Source organism: Symphalangus syndactylus, chromosome 8 (genome assembly GCF_028878055.3).
Source record: "Symphalangus syndactylus isolate Jambi chromosome 8, NHGRI_mSymSyn1-v2.1_pri, whole genome shotgun sequence".
Lineage (NCBI taxonomy): Eukaryota > Metazoa > Chordata > Mammalia > Primates > Hylobatidae > Symphalangus > Symphalangus syndactylus.
The window spans coordinates 33,651,009-33,676,222 of record NC_072430.2 but is presented as its reverse complement, the minus strand read 5'-3'; the positions used below and the strand labels follow the sequence as shown (position 1 = coordinate 33,676,222).

General features: G+C 36.9%; 1 long non-coding RNA gene across 1 annotated transcript in view; it reads left to right on the top strand.

The window, feature by feature from the left end:
- The window catches only part of LOC134737440 (uncharacterized), a 90,606-nt gene extending 68,784 nt beyond the window's left edge, over nt 1-21,822 (top strand). Inside the window, exon 4 of the long non-coding RNA XR_010122340.1 lies at nt 21,050-21,822. This is a non-coding gene — a long non-coding RNA (uncharacterized lncRNA). The remainder of the gene's footprint in view (nt 1-21,049) is intronic.
- The last annotated feature ends 3,392 nt before the right edge of the window (nt 21,823-25,214 follow it).

Here is a 25,214-nt window from a genome sequence, read left to right as displayed (position 1 = left end):
TCCTGACCTCGTGATCCGCCGGCCTCAGCTTCCCAAAGTGCTGGGATTACAAGCGTGAGCCACCACGCCCGGCCGTCTCTTCTTTTTTGATGTATGCACATATAAACTTCCCTCATAGTACTAGTTTTGCTGTATCCCACAGATTTAGGTATGTTTTGTTTCCATTATCATTTGTTTCAAGAATTTTTTCAATTCCTTCTTAATTTCTTCATTGACTCACTGGTCATTCAGGAGTATATTGTGTAATTTCCATGTATTTTTATAGTTTCAAAAATTCCTCATTATTAATTTACAGTTTTATTCCATTGTGATCTGAAAAGATGCTTATATTATCTCAAGTTTTTTGAATGTTTTAAGACTTGTTTTGTAACCTAACCTATGACCTATCCTTGAGAATGATCCATGTGCTGAGGAAAAGAATATGTACTCTGCAGCTCTTGGATGAAATGTTCTGTATATATCTATTAAATCTATTTGGTGTATAGTGCACATTAAATCTGGCATTTCTTTCTTGATTTTCTGTATAGAAGAGCTATCTAATGCTGAAAGTGGGGTTTTGAAGTCCCAGGTATCATTGTATTGGGGCCTATCTCTCACTTTAGCTCTTATAACACTTCTTTTATTTATCTGGTTTTTCCAGTGTTGGCTGTATATATATTTAAAATGGTTATATCCTCTTGCTGAATTGACCCCTTTATCATTTTATAGTGACCTTCTTTGTCTGTTCTTATAGTATTTGTGTTGAATTCTATTTTGTCTAATATAAGTATAGCAACTTCTACACTTCTTTAGTTTCCATTGGCATAGAATATCTTTCTCCATCCATTTATTTTCAGTGCATGCGTGTCTTCATAGGTGATGTATGTTTCTTGTTGGCAACAGCTCAGTTGTTCTTGATTTTTTATCCATTTAGCCAGTCTGTGTCTTTTGATGGAGAGTTTAGTCCATTTACATTCAATATTATTATTGATAAGTAAAGGCTTACTCTTGCCATTTTATTATTTGTTATCTGGTTGTTTTATAGTATTCTCTTCCTTCTTTCTTCCTTTCCTTTCTCCCTCTAGTAAAGGTGATTTTCTCTGGTAATATTATTTAGTTTCTTGCCTTTTATTTTTTGTGCATCCATTGTATGTTGTTTGGTCTGAAGTTATCATACAGTTTGCAAATACTATTTTATAAACCATTATTTTAACCTGATAACAACACTATTTGCATAAACAAACAAGCAGGCAAAAAGTAAACTAATAAAAACTCTATGCCTTAACATTGTCCTCCTCACTGTTTAGCTTTTTGTTGTTTCTATTTATATCTTATTGTACTGACTATTTCTTGAAAAGTTGTTGTAGTTATTATTTTAGATTGGTTCATCCTTTAGTCTTTCTACTTAGGATTAAAGTAGTTTGCACACCTCAGTTACAGTGCTGTATTTTTTAGTCTTCTGTCTTCTTACTATTACCAGTGAGTTTTGTACTTCAGGTGATTATGTATTACTTATTAATGTCATTTTCTTTCTGATTGAAGTACTGTCTTTAGCATTTCTTATAGGACAGGTCTGGTATGGATAATATCCTTCAGGTTTTGTTTAGCTGGGAAAGGCTTTATTTCTTCTTCATATTTGAAGGATATTTTCACTGAATACACTATTCTAGGGTAAAAGTTTTTTTGTTTTTGTTTTTGTTTTTTTCCCTCAGCACTTTAAATATGTCATGCCACTGTCTCCTGGTCTGTAAGGTTGCTACTGAAAAGTCTGCTGCCAGATGACCCGTGCTCCATTGTATGTTAGCTGTTTTTTTTTCTTTTACTACATTTTCAGGATTCTTTCTTTATCCTTGACCTTCGAGAGTTTGATTACTAAATGCCTTGAGGTAGTGTTCTTTGGGTTAAATCTTCATGATATTCTATAATCTTCTTGTATTTGGATAGTGATGGCTTTCTTTAGGTCTGGGAAGTTCTCTGTTATTATACCTTTGAATAAACTTTCTACTCCTCTTTGTCTACCTCCTCGTTAAGGTAAATAACTCTTAGATTTACCCTTTTGAGCCTATTTTCTAGGCTTCATTTTTTTTAAATTCTTTTGTCTCCTTTAACTATCTATTTTCAGATAGGCTGCGTTCAAGCTCACTAATTTTTTCTTCTGCTAGATAAATTCTGCATTAAAGGACTCTGATGCATTCTTCAGTATGCCTATTGCATTTTTCAGCTCAATAATTTCTGTTTGATCCTTTTAAATTATTTCAATCTATTTGTTAAATTTATCTGATAGAATTCTGAATTCCTTCCCTATGTTATCTTGAATTTCTTTGAGTTTCCTTAACACAGCTATTTTGAATTCTTTGTCTGAAAGGTCACATATCTCTGTTTCTCGACGATTTTACCTTCATGCTTTATTTGGTTAATTTGGTGAGGTCACATTTTCCTGAATGCTACTGATGCTACTAGATGTTCTTCAGTGTCTGGGCATTGAAAAGTTTGGTATTTATTATAGTCTTACTGCCTGGGCTTATTTGTAGCTGTCTGAGAATGATTTCCAGATATTTTAAAGGACTTGGGTGCTGTGATCTAACCTGTGTCTGCTTTAAGGGGTACCTCAGGCCTCAGGTAGATCCAGAAGTACCATCTGGTAGTCAGGGTGTAGCGTCAAAACCTTATAAGTCTACCTGGTGTTCTATCTTATTGCAGCTGTGCTGATACTCAAGCCACAAGATGCAGCCCGTCCCACTCTTCCCTCTCTTCCAAAGGCAGAGGAGCCTCACCCCATAGCCACCACCCCCCATGCCACAAGGAGTACTGCCGAACTACTGCTGATGTTCCCTTCAGGCCCAAGGTCTCTTAAGTCAGCTTATCATGAGTGCTGCCTGGCCGGGGAATCACTGTTCAGAGCAGTGGGCTTCCCTCTGGCCCAAGGCACATCCATAAATGCTGTCCAAGAGTCAAGTCCTGAAATCAGAAACCCTAAGAGCCCACTTAGCGCTCTATCCACCTGTTGTCATGCTGGTACCTAAGGTGTAAAATAAAGTTCCTTTTACTTTTCTCTCTGCTTTTCTCAAGAACAGATTTTGCCATGTAGCCACCATAGCCGGTAATGTGTTGAGTCTCACCTGAAGCATCAAGTCTCAGGCTTACCCAAGGCCCTTGATGTAGTACTTGGGTATCACTCCTGGTTATTCAGCTCCCAAGGTCTGTTCAGTTAGCAGGTGATGAGTCCTGCCAGGACTGGATCTTCTTCTTCAAGGCAGTTGGTTTCTTTCTGGCCTAGGGTGTGTAAGAAATGTCATCTGGGAGCTAGGACCTGGAATGGGGTTCTTGTGACTGTGCCCTACCTTGCTGTGTCTGAGCTAGTATTCTAGTGCAAGATAAAGTCCTCACCTCTTTTCTGTCTCCTCTCCTCAATTGGAAGGAAGGGGTATCTTTTGGAGTTGTGTGCTCTGCAGTGTAGAGTTAGGGTAAGGGCAATGCTAGCACTCCCTTGTTTGTCCCAACTAGTGTCTCGGTATGTCATATGCTCCCCTCACCCCGAGTCCACTGTCTCTGGGGCTAGTTCAGCACTAAGATTCACCTAAGAGTTGTGGTCTTTATGGCCTAGACTGCCTTTCAATTTACTTGGAGATAGAGCGCTGTAGCCCTCCATGGTGAGATTGTCACACGCTCAGATTCAGCCCACTGGAATGGGTGATTGCTCTCTGGCTAGGGATGTTTTAAATGCTCCATCATGGGCAGATGTCAGCTGAGTTTGGTCAAAGAAGGGTTTTGTCCAAAAGACTTCAATAGGAAAGTCTTCTTGAGAGTTAATATTTGTAAAATATCTGCATCACCAAGTCTTAAGTTGAAATGGAAATTGATGTCATGGATTATTAATATCAAGTCTTAATTTACAAAGCTAAATTGTTTTGATAAAAGTGCTTATAGTTTGGAGGTCACAATCAGGTAATATATTGCCTTATGTAACAAGATTGTCACTCCTCCCGAAAAATTAGAAACCTTCCCACTGATGGTCAAATGAAAATATTTAAAACACACCTTTTATCTCTGACACGTTTGCATAGATTGTGTCATCTCCTCCTCTCTAAAGTTCCAATGAGATATTTCTTTTATCAAAACTAATACCAAGCATTTCTTTTTTACATAAGTGAAAATGTGCTGTCTCTAATTTAGTTGTCACTTTATGTTCTTACTTCCCAAAATAAAATTAACCCAGTTTCACTCTGGTAATCATTTTGGAGTCAAACAAAACCACTAGTCCCATAGGAATAACACACTTTGTGAATAGAAATAAACTTTTTCAAGTTCTCACTTTTTCAGTCATCCTTAGTGAACCTCCAAGCACTTTATTTATTTATTAGATTTTTTTCAGAACTATCTCCATTGCAAAATTGCCTCAGGAGATGGGCTAAGAATCACATACCAAGAAAAAGATATACCAGAAAAATAGATATAATGGACATTTAAAAGAAGCTAAAATTAGCTATTTGTTTAAGCAGTAGAAATGACATTCTATTAAAAAAAAATTAACTTTCCCAGTGGAATTTAAATAGCATCTGCCTTTTTAGAATGATGACTGGAATAGGTAAAGCTGCTTTTAGTTAAAAAAAATCAGGCAGAAAAGCTTGAGTTTACACAATGTTTTCTGTTCTACATCAGGAACTCAAATAAGTACTTCTAGTGCTAGCTAGAGCATGCACTGTGTTTTGCAGTAATTTTCCTAATAGGATAAAAATCTGGTGGATGATCCATTACATTTGAAAAAGGATGTGATATGACAGAATATCAGTGGTAACTGGACATTACAGAGGAAAGCTAAGATCTTTGTTGTGATCACTAGATTTGCTATGAATCTCAGTGACATGTTTTAATGTTTTGCATTACACAGTACATGAGAAATGAGTACTGATACTGAGAAGAGGAAGTAAAACTGCAAACCAGTCCTCCCATTAAAACAAGATTAATACAAACAAGTGAAAACATTGAGATGCTTGGAACTTTTAATTTTCATGGGATATTAATTTTCATGACACAATTGAAGGACCTTTTAAAAAGTAAATTAGATTTTATTCAACCTAGACGTTTGCATTTAAATACACTTCTATCCCTACATAAAAGTTGTCAAGGTGGTTATTCCTCTCAGATGTATTTGCATTATATTCTAAAGAAATGAAGTTTCAGCCATACACCTGAGTTGATAATCTTTTATTCATTTAAATAGACACACTTCGAGTTAGACCTCTGTGTGAGCTAACAAATTAGAAAATGTACAGAATATTATTTCAAGGAGCACATACCCTTGAAGATACGATTGAGGAAAACAACTAGCTAGGAAAAAGATATTGGCTATAATACATGATTCAAAGTGTATTATGAGCATTTTGTAGGACAAAAATATCTTGGTTTTGGATAGCAGGTCTAACATTAAGGCTGATCCAAGTCAATGAGCCTGCAGCTTGTCCACTTTGCTAATCCCTTTTAAATAAAATTAAATAAGAACACAAAATTGTGAATACACGATTTCTGCATCCTCAGAATCTTCAGAATCTTAGAAGGAATCGTGCAAATGGGGAATTCTGGAGCTTAATTCTCATGGTAACTCTACTCTTGGTGTGTAGCAAACACTGCCCTGGATTACGTGAAATAATTTTCATTCACAAACTCTATTGTATAGTAAGACAGGGGAAGCTAGGAATAAATTTTGTATTTTTTTCTTGTTTGAATAAATGTTAACTACTCATCTTAGGTGATAGAGTCTAAAGGTGTATCGCAAGAGATTGTAAATGTCAATCACAGGTTTGGGACTTTACTAACTAATGAATCTAGTGGAAATGACAGAAATATTTCACGGACGAAACTACCCACAGATGCAAAAAACTTAAAGATACACTGAATTAGGTTTCTATTGAGATCACATGCCACTTGAATAAGAATAAAAGTCTTGACAAACATGTTGACACTGGAATGAAGAAGTTAGGGATTCAATAGTAGATGGAAAAGCCTAACTTAATTGAACAAAACATTCAATTGGGTCAGGAGATAGAAATTATTATATATACTTATGCTTATAAATAATAAACTTGCATACACAGAGAAGATGAAAATAAGGACTGTTTAACATGTTAATGTAAACTTTACAATTTAGTGAAGATAGCTGTTGGAAGTTTGAGATTTTGGCAATGCAGTATCAGAGAAAAAGTGAGCTGAAGGTCTTCCTGTAAGAGTCATCATCATACAAGTTTATATTCGTGGTTATAATTGCAACTCTAATGCTACCATCAAATGGGGGATATAACCAGGATTGATGATCTCAGTGCTGCTTTTTGGATAAAGTTATCATCATGATCCTTCACTGTCCTTCCCTGTAGAGTGAACTCACTGTCACTTCTTAGCAGGAGCATTTCTTTTCCACCTTAGTGGTCTTTTGACTAATATGGATTGGTGTTACCATAGATTTTCCAGTTATCACGAGGTGTTTCTAAATGTTAGTGGGAGCATTACTCGGGAACCTTACTAATAAATTATTCATTTACTCATTCAGCCAGAACTTAGTGGTTGCTATATGCCAGCAACTACCTAGACACTAAAGCAAAGGAATTAATAAATTTCCATTTACTGTGAGAAACATGAGTCTAAATGAGAATTCAAACAGGGCAGGTGTTCTCATAATAAAATGTCTGAAGTGCTGAAGCGATGAGGTGACAATGTGTTATATATACTTCTTTTTTTGTTTGTTTTTGTTTTGAGATGGAGTCTCGCCCTTTCGCCCAGGCTGTAGTGCAGTAGTGCGATCTCGGCTCACTGCAAGCTCCATCTCCTGGGTTCACGCCATTCTTCTGCCTCAGCCTCCTGAGTAGCTGGGACTACAGGCGCCCGCCGCCACACCCAGCTAATTTTTTGTATTTTTAGTAGAGACGGGGTTTCACCGTGTTACCCAGAATGGTCTCGATCTCCTGACCTCATGATCCACCCACCTCAGCCTCCCAAAGTGCTGGGATTACAGGCGTGAGTCACCCCGCCAAGCCCTATATACTTTTATAGGTAAAATATATTGACATGAACATGACAGAATAGGTGTGAAGACTGCTGTAATAATGTTACATAATGGATATGGTTTCTTAAAAGCATAAAAATAAACACATAACATTGTCCACTTTTACTCTGTAGGTGCTGTTCCACTTATGTGTTCTCCTTCACAAATAACTGCTTTAAAATATCGTCAGTATTTGCTGTTATTAATCTTCCTCATTCCATTCTTGACTTTCTCCAATTTGGATTGTTATTCCACCAAACTCCACTGAAAATATTTAAAAAAGATTTCATTTTGCCAGATTCAATTGTTGACTTTCTCGTTCCGTCTTACTTGTCAGAAAATTTGGAAGAAAGAAGCCTTATTCTCTTTTTGAAACTTTATTCTCTAGACTCATTGATTCCACGTTCTCATGGTGTTTCTTCTTCTTCATGGACTATTCTTTACAAGCCTTCTTTGCTGGCTTTTTGTCCTTTGCCTATATTGTATTAAAGTACTCAGTATTCTGAGTCCTTTTTCTGTAACTATTATCTTTTCTTAGTTGATCTAATCCAGTCAAATATCTTTACATCTCCTCTCCATGTGAAGTACTCCCATATATGTCTTCACCTCTATGCTGAATTCTCATCTCTCCTCCAGACTGGCAAATGTATCCAACTGCTTCTTCATCCCCCTTCAATATTTAGTATACATGCCAGTTTAATATATCTAAAGTAAAACTCATTTTTCATCCTTTAACTTTTTCTTCACTCATCTCCCCTATCTCAGTAAATAACACCACTTTTCCATTTGCTGAAGTCAGAACACTAAATAGGATGGATTATTTTTGCAGTATCACATTCCACATGCAACCTATCAGTAAGTTGTGTCGGTTGTAACTCCAATATAAATCTCAACTCAGACAGCTTCTCAATATCTTCAATGATAAAACCCTAGAAAATAAACTAACAACCTCCCAGATTTTATCTTTACTTCACTCTTACCTCTTTTGCCATGCATCTTCTATTAATTCTCCAAATTACGTCCAAATGATCTTCTTATATCCTAATCAAATCTTAGCACTCCTTTGCTTAAAACTTTCTAATGGCTTCTGATTACACTGTGAACTAAACCCTGAAACTTTACAATGACCCACAAAACCTATGTGATCTGCCCTTTCCAGTCTCTGATCTGAGTCCATACAATTCATCCACAAGGTCTTGGTTCTAGAAACTCGGCCTTCTCTCCCTTCCTTCCTTCCTTCCTTCCTTCCTTCCTTCCTTCCTTCCTTCCCCCCTCCCTCCCTTCCCTCTTTCATCCCTTCTTCCTCTCCCCTCCCCTTCCTCCCTTGCTCTCCCCTTCCTCCCCTCCTCTCCCTGCCTCTCCTCTCCTCTCCTTCTTTGTTTCTTTCTCTTTCTTTCTTTCTTTCTTTCTTTCTTTCTTTCTTTCTTTCTTTCTTTCGTTTTTTCTTTCTTTTTCCTTCCTTCCTTCCTTCCTTCCTTCCTTCCTTCCTTCTTTCCTCCATCCCTGTCTTCCTCCCTCCCTCCTTTCCTTCTTTTCTTCATTCTTTTTATCCTTTTCTTTATTTTCTTCCCTTGAATGTGGCAGAGGTATTATTATTGAAGGGCTTTTGAACTTGTTGGTTCTTCTTTCACCTCTAAGAAGCCACGTATTTTGCATCGTGGCATATGGGTGTTTTCTTTTCATCAATTAGATCCCAGCTCAAGTTTTACCTCTTTAGGAACGTTTTCTATAACCACACTAATATTGTCCTCTACCCATCTAGTCACTGGTCACTTGATATTTCATTCGTGTGTTTCATTTCTTTGTAGCTGGAAATAAAAATATATATTTTTTAAATTCATGTAACTTTTCTACTTTTTCCCACTGCAATATAAATTTATGAAGGCAAACACTTTGTCCTCTTTTTTCCTACTATATCTACTGTGCATAGGACACATAGTAGAGGTTAAATAATTGTTTGATAAAAGATTGGATGAATTACATGAATCGGTTTATTATTAAGAGTGCCAGAATATAGAAAAAGTACCCTGGGTCACGTCTGTTATCCATCTACTTTAGTCCTCAATGGAATGTATTGCTGTGCTCCCTTTTTAAAATCATCCTCACTGACTGACATGTGCAGGTTCATATTCTAATTTATTATAATTTCTCTTAAGCAACATTTTATGAATTTACAATACAGTCTGGAATACAGTCTTTCTTCTTTCTTTTGTTTTCCCAGAGAATGAACAGTTCACTAACAGAAAAGAGAGAGAGTTCAGTAATCTATACATGACCTGACATGGTTTTGGAAATTCAAAATACAATATTCTGTATTTCAAATTCTAAACTCTTCTGGACTTACATTAGCTTTTTCAGGGATGATCTCATTCAAAATGTATTTTGCTGCATGATTTGAGCTGAACATTTCAAACATCTTCAGTACATTCCAAAATTGGTATTTATTCAGCAGGATAAAAAGGAAATGCTTGCCTAAGATCAATTCCTTACCAAACCTTTTGAATTTTGGTTGCAAAAACCAAAATCAATCATTGCAGTAAAACCTTCAGGATAGATTTCCTTTTCTCATTGCATCTCCAGTCATTACTTAATGGCTGAATGTGCAGCTGGGGCCAGCTAAGCCAGGGAGAGCTTGTGATCCTTTAATTCTCACAAAAGCATTTTGTATGGATCAGGTTCATTTTGCTTGTCTACACTTTCTATGGTTGTAATGGTGTATAATTTTTATTTTCCTTCTCTCCATATTCTACTTAACACACCACTCACTCTCAAGGAAACTGTAGTGAAGAAGACAAAGCAATATTTCTTTAAAAGAAAATGTTTCAATTGCCTAGTACAGGCTGCTTACATTGTATTATCTTTTGCTTTTTAGAATTTTCTTTTTGTTCTTTGTCCCTGTAAATTGCATATGACCTTATGTGACTAAGTTTTAATTCTTTAATTTTAATGGGAAAATATGTGGAATTATTATGCAAAGAAAAATCACAAAAGCAAAATACAATCTAGGAACAGAAAAATCAGTCAAAGAAGTATATAGCTGATGATTAAATAAACTGTTAAAGAAATCAAGAATGATGTTGACACACATATTGTAATTAAGGGTTTAATTAATTAAACACAATTATTACATTTTGGCATAATGCTACTGAAATCATACACTTAGTTGAAATAGTTATGGCAGCAGAAAAATATCACGAAATTTTATTTAAAATGACAATATTTATTAAAATGCAATATTTTTGTTTTCAATAAACAGCCCCCCGTCTTGATTTCTCTCTCTTCTAGATTTTAGCATAAATAAATTACAACTCATGGCCGCTTAAAACTATTTAAAATCAGTCAAAACGATGAAAGTTATACTTTTTAATAAGAATGGAAAAGGTAACAATCTTGGAGAATGGAAGCTTTTATAACATGTCTACAAACCACACAACTGATTAATTTTCATTTTCAGAATCATTTATTGAAAGTCTATATATACTTCTGGTTGGGCACAATGGCTCATGCCTATAATCCTAGCACTTTGAGAGGCCAAGGTGGGTGGATGGCTTGAGCTCAGGAGTTCTAGACCAGCCTGAGCACCATGGTAAAAACCCCCTATCTACCAGAAAACACAAAATTTAGCCAGGTGTGGTGGTACATAGTCCCAATTTGGGGGTTGGTAGTCCCCATCTTGAGGGTGCTGAGGTGGGAGGATTGCTTGAGCCTGGGAGGTGGAGGTTTCAGTGAGCCAAGGTTGGGCCTTTGCATTCCGTCCTACCTGGGTGACAAAGTGAAACCCTGTGAAAGAGAAAAAGAGAAGAGAAGAGAGGGAAGAAGGAAGAAAGGAAGGAAGAAAGGAAGGAAGAAAGGAAGGAAGGAAGGAGAGAAAGAAAGAAAAAGAAAGAAAAGAAAAGAAAAAAGAAAAGAAGGAAAAGAAAGAAAGAAAGAAAAAAAAAGAAGAAAGAAAGGGGAGTGAAAGGCGGGAAGGGAGGAAGGCAGGCAGGAAGGAAGGAAGAAAGGAAGGAAGGAAGTCAGTCTGGAAGGAAGGAAGGAAGTCATCTATATATGTTTTAGAGAAAATATAAACATTCCTGGAACTTCACTGATTGTGTTTTATTTTTTATATTCCATATAAAAATATTTGTCATTATTTCCTTACTAGACAGATTTTAATTTGATTTCATAGTTCTATTTTTGAAAATCAATATCTACTACCTGCTGCCTTGCTATTTAAACTCACATAAATCTTGGAAGAACTGTTCAGGCTGGCATTTTTTAGGCGAAATTTTGCAACGGCTAAATGATTATACCATTGGACTGGAAAGAGGTATTTTCTTAATAAAATAAAAGCAATAGAATAAAGCCAAGCTATGCTGAACAATGCTGCAGGACTTGTTATTGCAAGGGAGTGGATTGTTAAACAAAATAAAAAGAATATTTTCATTCTAGCCTTTTTTTTAAAATGTGAAGATGAAAGGTAATTTATATCAAGTGGAGAAAAACAAAAACTTGACACTTGACAGTATAGAGGTATAAAATCGCCTCTTTTATTTTTCTATCTAATACAAAAATTTTATAAGAGAAACAAATTTGTATAAAGTTGAGGCTTTTGCCTCACAGAATAAAGAAAGGAAAAATACTACAAAGACTTTTCGAACAGGATAGAAGATAGAAAACCAGGCTCTCCCTAAGAATATTAATGAAGAGGGTAAAAATATGCATTCTTGCTGGACATGAGTCAAAGAAAAAATTTAATACAATGTACATTATCCCTTAGCCTAACAATCAAACCTTGACAAACATTCAGTTACACATGTTTCTGTGCGTGTGTATGTATGCTTGGGAGCACATGTTTCCCTACAAAATACATGAGGAAGTTTGCATAAGCATTTTAAACAAATAACCTAATTGTAGAGATACTTAAAGAATACCTGAGTATCTCTGAAACACTTAAATTGATTGTATTCTATTTACTTTTTTATATTTTGAGAGCAAAGAGACTTGCCTAATATGAATTTTGGTGACAGAACACAGCTTTGTAATTAGTACTAAATCCAGTGGAATGGGTTATATACAGCTTAATTTCAGGGTAGCAATTCTGTGTCAAAACTATCTCTCAAAACTTTATAGTTTATTATCTTAACTTTTATGACATTCGCAATGGCCTGAATATTTTTGTATTATACTGTTTGTTTTTCTTTAGACTAAGTTTCTTTATTTTCCCCTTGAAGGTTGTGTTTTATATACACACATACATACATGCATACATACATACATATGTATTGTATTAGTCTGTTCTCACAATGCTATAAATAACTGCCTGAGACTGGGTAATTTATAAAGGAAAGAGGTTTAACTGACTCACAGTTCCGTATGGCTGGGTAAAACTCTGGAAACTTACAATCATGGTGGAATGGGAAGCAAACATGTCCTTCTTCACATGATGGCAGGAGAGAGAAGATTGAGAAATGAGTGAAGGGTAAGCCCCTTACAAAGCCATCAGATCTTACGAGGACTCACTCACTATCATAAGAACAGCACTGTTGGGGTAACCACCCCCATGATTCAATTACCTCCCACTGGGTCCCTCCCATGACATGTGGGGATTATCAGAACTACAATTCAGGATGAGATTTGGGTTGGGACATAGCCAAACCGTATCACGTGTGTGTGTGTGTGTGTGTGTGTGTGTGTGTGTGTGTGTGTGTATCTGGATTATTGGATGGAATCAGGTTTCTGAATCAGGTTTTATTTCATCAGTGTATTTAGTCTGTTCTCACACTGCTATAAAGAACTGCCCAAGACTGGGTAATTCATAAAGAAAATAGGTTTAATTGACTCACAGTTCTGCATGGCTGCGGAGACCTCAGGAAACTTACAATTATGGTGGAAGGAGAAGCAGGCACATCTCACCTGGCAGCAGGTAAGAGAGAACAAAAAGCCTATGAGAAACTGCCATTTATTAAGACATTGGATCTTGTGAGAACTCCCTCACTATCAAGAGAGCAGCATGGGAGAAGCCTCACCCATGATCCAGTCACCTCCCGCCAGGTTCTTCCCTCCACACTTGGGGATTACAATTAGTGGTGAGATTTGGGTGGGGACAAAGAGCCAAACCATATCAATCAGTTAAGACATCACCAACTGATAGAATCATGTATAGAATCTTGAGAAATTTATGTTATTTTTTCTCAAATCAGGACATCAAATGCCTGGGAATTTAAGGGTTTTTTTTTTTTTTTTTCATAAGATCTAGTAGCCAACCAGTTAAGGACAGAGCCAGTACTGCAAGGCTTAGCATATCATTCTTTTTCCCATCTGTAAAATGGTCTTTTAATATTAATGCCTTAATAAATTGAGGTGTTTAATTTGCTTTGGATGTATTGGAGGAAACCAAGAAGAAAAGGCCTCTTTCTCTTCACATGCTTGTTCCAAGACTCAAAGAACAGAACTCATGAGGCTTCAGATAGAGCCAGTCAATTCCCTTAGGTATGGACTTCTTTCGCTGTACATTAACAGATTACAGAGAATTTTCCTAGAGGAACTCTTGCCACTCCTCATGAGCCTTACATGTGATATTCTGTTTGCTATTGTTAATAACAAACAGAGCATTTCGGGAAAATTTAGTTTTTCCTAGTCACACAGGTGACTTCAATTTCTACAACCATTTCCGCCCCCTCTCTCTTTCATTCCTTTGCTATCAACTTTGGGGACTTTATCCTTACTGACGGTGGTAAATGGTCATCTGGATTCATGCTTCAAAGTTTGAATGGTATTTATATAGCTCATAACTTTTTTGCAGTAGCATTTTCCTATGTGATGCTGATTTACATATGTCCTAGTTCATTTAATCTACACACAGCTCTAGGAGGTAGATATTATTATGATCTCCCTTTCATAGACAAGGAAATGAAGCTCAGAGAGTGATGCAACTCACTAGAAATATCAGCACTGGTACTAGATATAGGCTTTGAACATATGAGGTCTCATTCTGGGCCTGGATCTTATTGCTGCCCAGTTAGTAAGAAAAACATATTGAGTGTCTGGTTTTCTGTCTGAAAGTCTAGGAAATGGGAACTGATAAGAGTGAGATATCATTGATTCAGCCGAATGGCAAGGATTTTGTAACAAGCTACAAATTAGGGTGATCCGGATACATTAAAGATAGGTCTGGAGGTGAGATTCTGTGATGTTTACATATTTACATATGTATACATATTATGATTCAATGTTCCTGAGGAAGCTAAAAAGTAAATTCCAGTTACCCAACTGGCTCCACTTTCCTCCCCATCATACTCCCAAGTGTGTGTGTGTGTGTTTATCCTGTATATTAAAAATCCCAAATAATACAGGTCAGTCTGGAAGAGGTTTCAGAACATGCTTGCTTCGATAGATTCAGAATCAAATCCCTCAATACATCTAACATTTCTACTAATAGAAATAGCTGAGGCAACCCTGTATCACCCATTGGTGGATCTTTCTAAATATAATTTTTCTTCTGTTTGATTGGAACGATTTTACGAACATGTAAGTATGAATGACTTTGTTGAAATATATTTCTTCTCTGAGTTGCATATACTTATGAAAGAATACTCGAAGTGGATTAAAATTCTAACTGGAATGTTTGCATTCTAACATTTACAGCAATAAAGTCTACAGGAAAGATTATCACATTCTTCCCTTGCTCGTGTTACCAGAGATAGAGCTGAAAATACCATAGTGATATGTGCTTTTGGTGGTAAGAAATCAATACTCTTTGAAAATTTTGTATTCCAGAATAAAATAAAAAAACTTCAAAGGCCTAACAGGTGGCATACCATTTCTCTTTGATTCTGAAAAGCTACACCCACACACACACTCACACACACAAACTCACATAAGCTCCTGAAAGAAAAAGACCAAAAGATTATCTGCCTTTGTCTTGTTATGCCTAAAATATTCCACTAGAGGACAGTGCAGCTATTGTCATTCAGCCATGCCAAGTTTTGATCAAATTTCCTGATGCTTTTGCAGAATATAGAAAGCATACATTCATTTAAAATAAACTGCACGCGTTTGTTTTAAAAGCACTTTAGCTTGTACCTGATGGTTAATAGATCTGAATTGCTTGGAGCCCTGATGCACACAGAGTAGAGAACATAATGAATTTAGCAGATTTTTTAAAGAGGGGAGAGGTTGGGGAAGAAGACAAATACGAGCTAATTTTTTTCATTTGCCTTGATACCTTAAGGGGAAAAAAAAGCAGAAATAATGCACAATCATTATGAACAAGCTGGTAGATATAAGTATTAGTTTACATTTAAATGAAAATAGCTTATAGAGAGGGAGAATGGATATGATTCAAATAGTTTCCAGCATCTTGTTTGAAATGCAAAAGAGCAATTTATATTTATATTAATTTAGGTGGATGCCTCTGGTTTTCTTGGGACTTCTCAACAAATTATTTCTATTTATCTTGGAAATGGGCATTTGGAACATGATCTGGAGGCTATGCAAAGACTTCTTGAACTTGAGACCTAAAAGATTTGATACCAGCTGAGGAAAAAAAAGAGCCTGGGTTACTTGAACACCCTTCACAAAGGAGAAGCGGGCAGAGGGGACCCAAGAAATATGTTAGGGTGTCATTCCCTTTCATTGGCAAAATTTAAAAGAATAAATTTATAAACATAAGGCACCAGAAATAAAAACATCCTTTCGTTCTATTTCCTGCAGTGACAAGAGATATATATTCTAGATTGTAGAGAGAGCTGCCTTGGAGATAAATTGTCTGATTTCAGCATCTCAGCGGTGGATAATAGATTCCCCTCAGAACCACATAATTAAAAAATGACATTTCTGCTACTTTGTGCCAACTTAGTACCGCTGCTGCCCCTGGCTTCCGGGTCTGGGAGCCCAGCAGGGTACAACCAAACAAATATTGCATTATTCAGTGGGACAATGTAAGGTCGTGTTAACAAAAAAAGTTCCTTCTAGGGGGACCGGAGGACTTTAGTATTTTCTTCTCTACAAATTCCTCTTTCTGCTTTTCTTCTTTTTTTCTTTTTCAATTCTGCCAACATGAAAAAGATATGAACGATGAGATTAGGACATCCACTTATTACAAGTTGGCCAGATGAAAGAGAGCATATGTGTGTAGCAGAATAAATTAAAGCATCTAATTTTAGCACCTTTTTTTCCTCCAAGCAGATATTCAGAATCAGCCAAAGATGAGGCAAATGCTGTGAGAAAAAATATGTAAATCAAAGTGCTAAATCCACATCCTTAGACATCTTTAGGATGAAATGGTTAATCCTCATGTGGATCCTGCCCACCCTCCCCCACCCCCGCCCCCAAATCCCTCCAGGAGTTTCCTGAAAGGCAGTTGACTGCAGTCTGAACAACAGTTCTTTATGGGTCTCTCAGTTCACCATGTATCTCAAAAAAAGTGCATGTGCTAGACAAGCCTCCAATTAACAGTTACTAAAGTGTAAATGGATTTCCAAATGTCACATAGCTGGTAATTAGTGAAACCAGGACTAGCAATGGATCTTTTGATTCCTCTTTGAAGTGCTTTAGTAACAGCCAGTATTCTGCAGGTGTCTTTAGTTCAAATAATAAAAGTACACTAACAATATTCCTTTTTCTTAAAGGAAATAGAAGAAAATATGACTCTTTAAAAAACTACAATTCAATGAATTTAAATTTTGTGATTTCAACCATCGATTAGGATTTCGATTTTAGGTTCACAATGTATTATTATGAAAATACATATTCACCAGGTTATTCATTTCAGCTGTGTTAGTCATTGTAAAATATTGGATACAAACTAAATATCCATACTATAAGTTGGCCTGGAGCGGTGGCTCACGCCTGTAATCCCAGCACTTTGGGAGGCCGAGGAGAGTGGATCACGAGGTCAGGAGATCAAGACCATCCTGGCTAACACGGTGAAACCCCGTTTCTACTAAAAATACAAAAAATTAGCCGGGCGTGGTGGCAGGCGCCTGTAGTCCCAGCTACTCAGGAGGCTGAGGCAGGAGAACGGCGTGAACCAGGGAGGCAGAGCTTGCAGTGAGCCGAGATCACGCCACTGCACTCTAGCCTGGGCAACAAAGTGAAACTCTGTCTTGGAAAAAAAAAAAAAAGAGGTAGATTTCTATGAACTAATGTTGGATAATTCCCAGAATATATTGCTAACCCAAATAAAAAAAAACCCAAGAGCAACATAGTTTTCTATAATATGCTTCATGTAGGAGAGTTAGGAATGTAAGAAAATATACATGTATATTTTTATTTATGGAGAAAAAAATACAGGTATGATAGCCAGAAACTATTAAGATCAATTACTAACAGGGAGATGGTGAAAACAGAATGAAGAGGATGGAAGAATAGAAGTGGAGTGGAGTGGCACAGATGAGAAGACAGTGACACTGTTTGGAATATACTCTTTGAATTGACCTGAAACTAAGTTTTTAGTATTGTTTTGCCTACCCAATATATAGATTAAAAATTTAAAGTCCCCCAGGAAGTGAGGGAAACCCAATATGGAATACAAGCTGTAAATAGTAACCTAACTGTATTACAAATGAGTAACATACTCCCACTTAAGAGGGTGAAAAAATAAAGTACCTATTTAAGGAACTTTGGACGGCAGTATTGCAATGTAAAATTAAAGGTTAAGGTAAAAAAGAAAAACACAGATATTGTACTCTAGTTAGCAACATTGCTTTTCGCAAATGTAGGCATTACAAAATCTGAAAATACTTTTTTTTGTATACTAGAATTGAACAAATACTCAAATATATTGTGGATAATGTGATCCAAGTTTCTGTATGTTAGATAAAGAAGTAACAATGTGGAAAGGAGAAAAGTTAGAATGAACTCTACAGTGCTGGATTGGAATTTATATCACATAAAGTCATGGATTTTGCATATGTCCGTAGATAAATGGTAGAAAAATAAATATTGATGTGTGCATGCATACATTAATATATATCTGTAAAAGTGTGTATGGATGCATATTATATATAACAGTATCACAATATTGTTGCCCAAGTAGCAATAAGCACACTTAATAACAAGATCTTGATTTCTAAATGCCATTTTTTTTAAAGGATGGGATCTTTTATGAAGAAATGGATTGGGAAGAAAAATATAAGATAAGGTTGGAACTTCTTCTGGTGCAAGAAAGTAATGAAGTGTTCAAACGATGATGGAGGCATTTAAAAGGGACACAGGAAGCAACTTAAGATTTCAATAGTCTCAACTGGAAGAATTTGAAGTAACAACATAAATCATGATAGTATTGGAATATGAACCATAAAATATTTATGAGTCTGTGCTGATAGGAATAAACAACTGAATAAATAAGTAAATGGTGGGGAAGAAGCAACAGCTCTTCCTTATAATACAATCACAATTAAGCAATGTGGAAAGAATGACAGAAACAGATAATTACCCTTGGGCATGCATCGTGGTATGATAGTTGCAGGCAAGAATCATTCATGGAAACTAAATGTATTGAGCAAAAGTATAATGGAGCACAGGATATTTGCATAGTCAAGATATAACTCCCTGCAAGATTCCTATTAATTACAAAAGGAAAACCAATAGCTTTACAGTGGAGAAACATAGCAGACACAAAAGTGACCAATTTATTAGAGTTAACATCACCAGTTTGAAGATATATTGACATGACGTTCCTCCTGATATAATGCAATAAAAAGGGTAAAACATTATTTTAGTGGCATTTTTGAAAAAAACACAAAAAACTCAATGTAATCATGATAAACACAAAAGGAATGAATGACATTATGCAAAATACCTGACTGTTATCAAAAGTGCTAAGGTTATGAAAGACAAAGAAAATGAAAATTTAGTTTCCTTATAGACTGGAGGAAACTAAAAAAAAATGACTATCAAATGCGATATTTAGTTTCCTTATAGACTGGAGGAAACTAAAAAAAAAATGACTATTAAATGCGATATGTGATCCAGGTTGATACAGAAAAAGAACACTAGTGTGAAGACACAGGAAATTCAAATCAGGCTTCTAGCTTAGTTCATGAAAGTATATCAATGTTAATTCTCTGGTTTTGATAATGTACCATGTTTCTGTAATCTCTTTAGAGGAATCTGGGTAAATGATATACTGGAACTCTATTATCTTGCACTATTTCTATACATCTAAAATTACTTCAAGATAAAATTTTTTAAAAATGATGAAAATACTAAAGAATTCAGGCATTTTAATATTTAGTGCTTATTTTAAAAAGGGAAAAGGAAAAAAGAACAAAATGCTTTAGGCTGAAGGTGATGACAGACTTTTAACATATGTCTGCAAAAATAATCTAATTTCCAGTAATAGTAATGATTATCTAATTTAATAACTATTCAACTGGTATATTGGAATGCGTATGTCAACTTCATGAGATAGGTATTATTGTTCTTCTCATTTTAAAGAGGTGTCAACTAGCAATTAGGAGGGACTAAGTCATCTCCCCAAAGCACAGAGTCCAAGTTCGTTCTTTATTTACAAAGTAAATTTTTATTTATGGAGTACTTAATAAGATTTTATTTTGCATACGTTATGTTTAAGCCTTGTTATATACAAAATGAACTAATATTCTTACTTAAGAATTAGAGAAATAAATTCTGAAAGAGGCTATATATTAACAGGGAATTTATATGAACACGTTTATGATTCTACTTCTGCTCTATACAGAAATATCTTATTTACTAACTTATTTACTAATTTCATCTTAGGCCACAGAACTGATTAAAAAATTCGTATTCTCTCCCTGTGTATCACATTGAATCTATAGCTAAAAGGGCCTAATAGAAACTTTATTTTATCATGTCTTCCTTATTAAAGTGAAAATGTAAATAGTAGATTTCTATATAGTCATGATTAAGTGAATAGGTTTTAAAAAATTTCTGCAAAGTAAATAGAAGTAGGTAGCATTATTGCAAATAGGATGGAAGAAACACAGACGCAGACACACACACGACTAAACCAACATACCTAAACAAATATTGAAAACTCAACACTTTTACTCTTTGTTTCCTTACCTACAAATTCCTTTCCATAGTATTTGGCTGGCATATGGTCTAGTGACAAGCAAAGTGCTGGCCATAATTCAATAGCTAATCTATATAACAAGGCTAAGCTTAAGCCTTGAGCTCTGGTTTGGAGAGTCAATCTCCTCTTTGTGTGTGTGTGTGTGTGTGTGTGTGTGTGTATGTGTGTGTGTGGTAAACTTGCATGGCTGTTTGGATAAAAATATATTTGTAAGAAGCACTGAGGAGCAAATTATCTCAAGGAAAAAAGAGGAGCATATAAAAAAGCTTGGGAAGGATCAGAGCCTTGATTGTCAGAGTGAAAGGGGATTTGGAGTAGAGTGTTGTATTTAATTATTCCTAGCTATGCCCCATAGAAAAGGGCATCCCACGTAGAACCAGGTCTGGCAGGATTAATGGGAGAAAACAACATTAGAAAAAAGATTTATAAATTGTTTTGATTCTGAAGTAAGAAACAATAGGAAAGGGAAAGAGAATGAGACACCTTCTCCTGACATCTGACATTCACAAACCACTCTGTGCGTGTTCCCCTGAGGCTCAGAACATGCTGAGAATGTTCATATATGTGTTTCCGGGGTTTTGAGAACACCTGGGTATGCCTCATGGAAAGTCTTTGATGCAGGTGCTAGAGGTGCTGTGTAGAATCTTTCACAAGGTTGTGAACTGTGGAAACCTCTTTAAGAAACACGACCTAAGGTTATCAGAGGAAGAGAGGAAGGAAGTAAGAGTTAGTATTTGATCGAGGCAACAAAATCTTCCCATATGTGGGTGACACAATCTGTAGAGACAAAAAAAAATAAATTGAGTAAAATTTTAGAGAAGAGTTTCTGTGAAAGAGTACACTAACTGGTTTACAGAATGGCTGCAAAAATATCTAAGTGCTTGAACCAAAAGTAATTTCTAAGGTCAGTTCTAAGAAAAGTAGTTTTGCCAAGAATCTCTTCTTCATCTTTTCATTCAGGTCCTAAATATTACTAAGGATCTCTCATCTTCTAGGTGAAGCTCACAAAATTTCCCTGGGTGTTGCTGCCTTCCTGGAAGCCAGAGCCAAAAAAAAAAAGAGGACATGCAGATGCACATGGGAGGATTTTGTGGGCCATGGTTATCAGGGCACAACCCCTTGGCTCACCTTCCTCTGGTGAGAAAACACTTCCAGTGCCACACCTCAGCCTCCTTCCTCTGGTGAAAAAACACTTCCAGTGCCACACCTCAGCCTCCTTCCTGTGGTGAAAAAACACTTCCAGCGCCACACCTCAGCCTCCTTCCTCTGGTAAAAAACACTTCCAGTGCCACACCTCAGCCTCCTTCCTCTGGTGAAAAAATAACTTCCAGAGCTACACCTCACCCTCCTTCCTCTGGTGAGAAACCACTTCCAGTGCCACACCTCAGCCTCCTTCCTCTGGTCACAAAACACTTCCAGTGCCACAACTCAGCCTCCTTCAACTGGTGAGAAAACACTTCCAGTGCCACACCTCAGCCTCCTTCCTGTGGTCACAAAACACTTCCGGTACTACACATCACTGCTGGAGAACTGGAGAGTGGAGTCTTCCAGCCCAAGAAGAAAGAAATATAGGATTTTGTCAAGTACCAGAAGTTTCTGCCACACTCAGTGGGCATTCTTTGAGTTAGTCTTTTTAGTATACTTCACTAAAAACTTTGAGAGATGAACCCCTAATATAGGTCCTGCAAATAACAAGTATTCAACAAATCCTGTTGAATCAATAAATGAATCACCTCTTCCAAAATAAACTTAATTTTTTAAGTTACTAGCAAAATGCCTAAATGAAAATTAACCATTCTATAGAGAGATTATTTAGTTAGAAGTTCATTCAGCCATTCAATAAATGTATTCAGTGTATGTTTGTAGAATAACTATAATTTACCAACTGTTTTAGGCATGGGGGGTACAGCGGTGAATAAAATCATCCAACTACCTATTCTAACAGAGATTAAATTCTAGTGGGGCAGGCAGCAGACAAACAAATGAATAATTTCATATATTCATCCATTCAATAATATTGAAAATTTTTCTTCACAAAGCTGAAATCAGTGGTCCTCAACCTTTTCAGCACCAGGAAACAATTTTGTGGAAAACAATTTTTCTACAGACTGGGGTGGGGGAATGGTTTCAGGATGATTCAAGCACATTACCTTTATTGTGCACTTTATTTCTATTATACTGCATTGTAACATATAATGAAATAATTATACAACTCATCATAATGTAGAATCAGTGGGAACCCTGAGCTTGTTTTCCTGCAACTAGACAGTTCCATCTGGGGGGAATGAGAGACAGTGACAGATCATCAGGTATTAGATTCTCATAAGGAGCATGCAACCTAGATCCTTTGCATGTGCAGTTCACAACAGGGTTCATGCTTCTATGAGAATCTAATGCCACTGCTGATCTGACAGGAGCTGGAGCTCAGGAGGCAAAGCTCACTCACCTCCTGCTAGGCTACTTGGTTCCTAAGAGGTCATGGACTGGTACTGGTCCATGACCTGAGGGTTGGGGACCACTGACTTAGATTCTACTGGAAAAAGATGGGCTGTAAACAAACTATGTAAGTAAGTAATACAAGCATATTAGTTGGCCAGCTGTAGCATGGTGGGAAAACAGGGGCATGAGGGAATGAACAGGCCCATTTTACCAGCTGGGGTCAGGAACAATAATGATGTGGAGTCTCTTGAGTATGGGGGAGTTACAGAAAGCAGGAACTGAGCCAGGCTCTGGCCAGGGGACCCATGTGCTGCAGTAGTGGCTAGGAACCCCCACAACTCAGCCCATAGCCCCATTGAATTAGCCCATGCTGGCACCCATATCTTGCTTGGGCACTGTCTCACGGTTTGACAGTGGAGATGGGTATGAAGCCCTCTACATATAAGGATATAAAACAGATAATATCCTTGTTCACAAGACGATCTTAAGAAGAACAGCAGATGAAGACCCTGTAAAATTTTATTTTCCAGAAGAAAGGGTACAGAAGCTGATTTTGTGATTGATTGGAATGGGACAGCAGTGAGGAGCCACCATTTTGCTCACAGATGAATGATCACCCATTTTAAGAGGCTGCCTGAAGAGCAAACAAGGTGTGTGTGAGTAGGGAGGTCTGGGTACTTGGGATAGTGGCCCAGTTAATGGTGTCCATTTTTTTTCTCTTTGGTGAGTTGAAGAATTTCAAAAAAGAAAAGAAATATCTGCATTAGAGGGAATCTAGCAACTATGGGATATGCATGGGAGAATAAAACTGGGAGGCATCTAAACTTTGGCTTAGATTCCCAGGCCTTTCCAATCCAGGCAGCCATCAGCCTACCCAGAAGGTTGAGGATGAGGACCTGAGTCTAAACTAGTTCACTGCTGATATTTTCTACCTGAGTATAAGTGCCACAAAACTACCTTTATTGTAAACAGCTATGGTAGCAGCCTGTAGATCTATTCCCTTCTCCCCATTCCTCTATGACATCAGCCACCTTACACCTATTTTATGGAAGTATTGAGTGAGATAGTCCCTATCTTGCCAGTATGCCAAGAATGCAAGGGCTTAACTGCTTTTTATCTGGGCCATTCCTCATGAGTTTGCGGAGAGAATAGTGAAAGATGAGATACTGTTTCCTTCAAGGACAAAGAGCAACCTTGCCTACTTGCAAGCTATAAAAGGAGTAGATTATGCAAAGCCGGTAGTGTTCAGCAGCAATGAAAATCCACTGCAAGTGTATCATCCATCCTGGCCCCCTAACATTATAGGACTGGAAGGCAAGGGAAAACCATACTAATATATTGATGCTAATACTGTTTGTGGTGTCATAGTAATAAAGTCTTTTATCTCTGACCCAAGAGTTTTGTGTCTTCTGATAACATCCATTAAAGAGTACAAGCTAATTTCTTTGCTTATAAGTGGGGTAAATGCAAACCCCAGGCCTGTTAGGAACTCAGCAGTTGGTGTTTACTTTGGTCGAGTTGTGTTTGAGAGGTGTTTATTAAACATTCAAGTGAAAATGTCTAGTACATCTGGGGTGTGCAGTTCTGGAGTTGAAAGGAAAGGTCCATGCTATAGAAAACACTGGAAAGTCATCAGGATAAATACAGCATTTGAAATGAGTTCAGCAAGGGTGTGAACTATTTAGATAAGGACTGAGACCTGAGACAGTGTTGATATAATAGCAAATACCAGTAAATGCAATGGAGTGTTTAGGGCTATTTTATTGCTGTGTCAGGAAAACAACATGGACTTGAAAGACGTGAAAGATTATGCCCTTTGGGTCGTGTCAGTTTGGTCTTTTCCTACCTTATCTCATACCACTCATACTCTAACAATATTGAATATATGCTGTTCCTTAAACACACATACAACTTTTCCTACCATATATCATTGCCTTCATCGCATTCCTGGGCTTGGAATGCTCTTCCCACTCACTTCTTCTTCTTCTTTTTTTTTTTTTTTTTTTTTTTTTTTGAGAGAGTCTCACACTGTCACCCAGGCTGGACTGCAGTGGCATGATCTTGGCTCACTGCAACCTCCACCTCCCAGGTTCAACACATTCTTCTGCCTCACCCTCCCGAATATCTGGGATTACAGGTGTCTGACACCACGCCAGGCTGATTTTTTGTATCTTTAGTAGAGAGGAGGTTTCACTATGTTGGCCAGGCTGATCTCGAACTCCTGACCTCATGATCCACCTTCCTTGACCTCCCAAAGTGCTATGATTACAGGCATGAGCCACCACACCCAGCCTCTTCCCACTCACTTCTAGTAACTAACTCCATCTGTCCTTTTAGGTATCTGCTAAAATGCCATCTCTTCCGTAAGGGCTATTCCAACCACCCCACACCCAGTTATAGTTATCAAAATACACATTTGTTTTCCTCATTGAGGATATCAGTTTATGTATTTATTTATATGCTTAAATCCTTCTTATTACTTTATATGTCAATGCACGTCTACTTACTTACTATGTCCTACATAATGCCCCACGAGAGGATAGACTTCAAAAGTCTTATTCTCTGCTATGTTCCCAACATCTGACCCAGTACCTGGAATATGGAAATAGTGAAATAAATATTTTGAGAATGAATCAAGGGCCTGTTGTAGAATATTTGGCTTCTTAATCTATCTGAGCTACTATTCACTTATATGAAAAATTATATCAATTTTATGGTTTT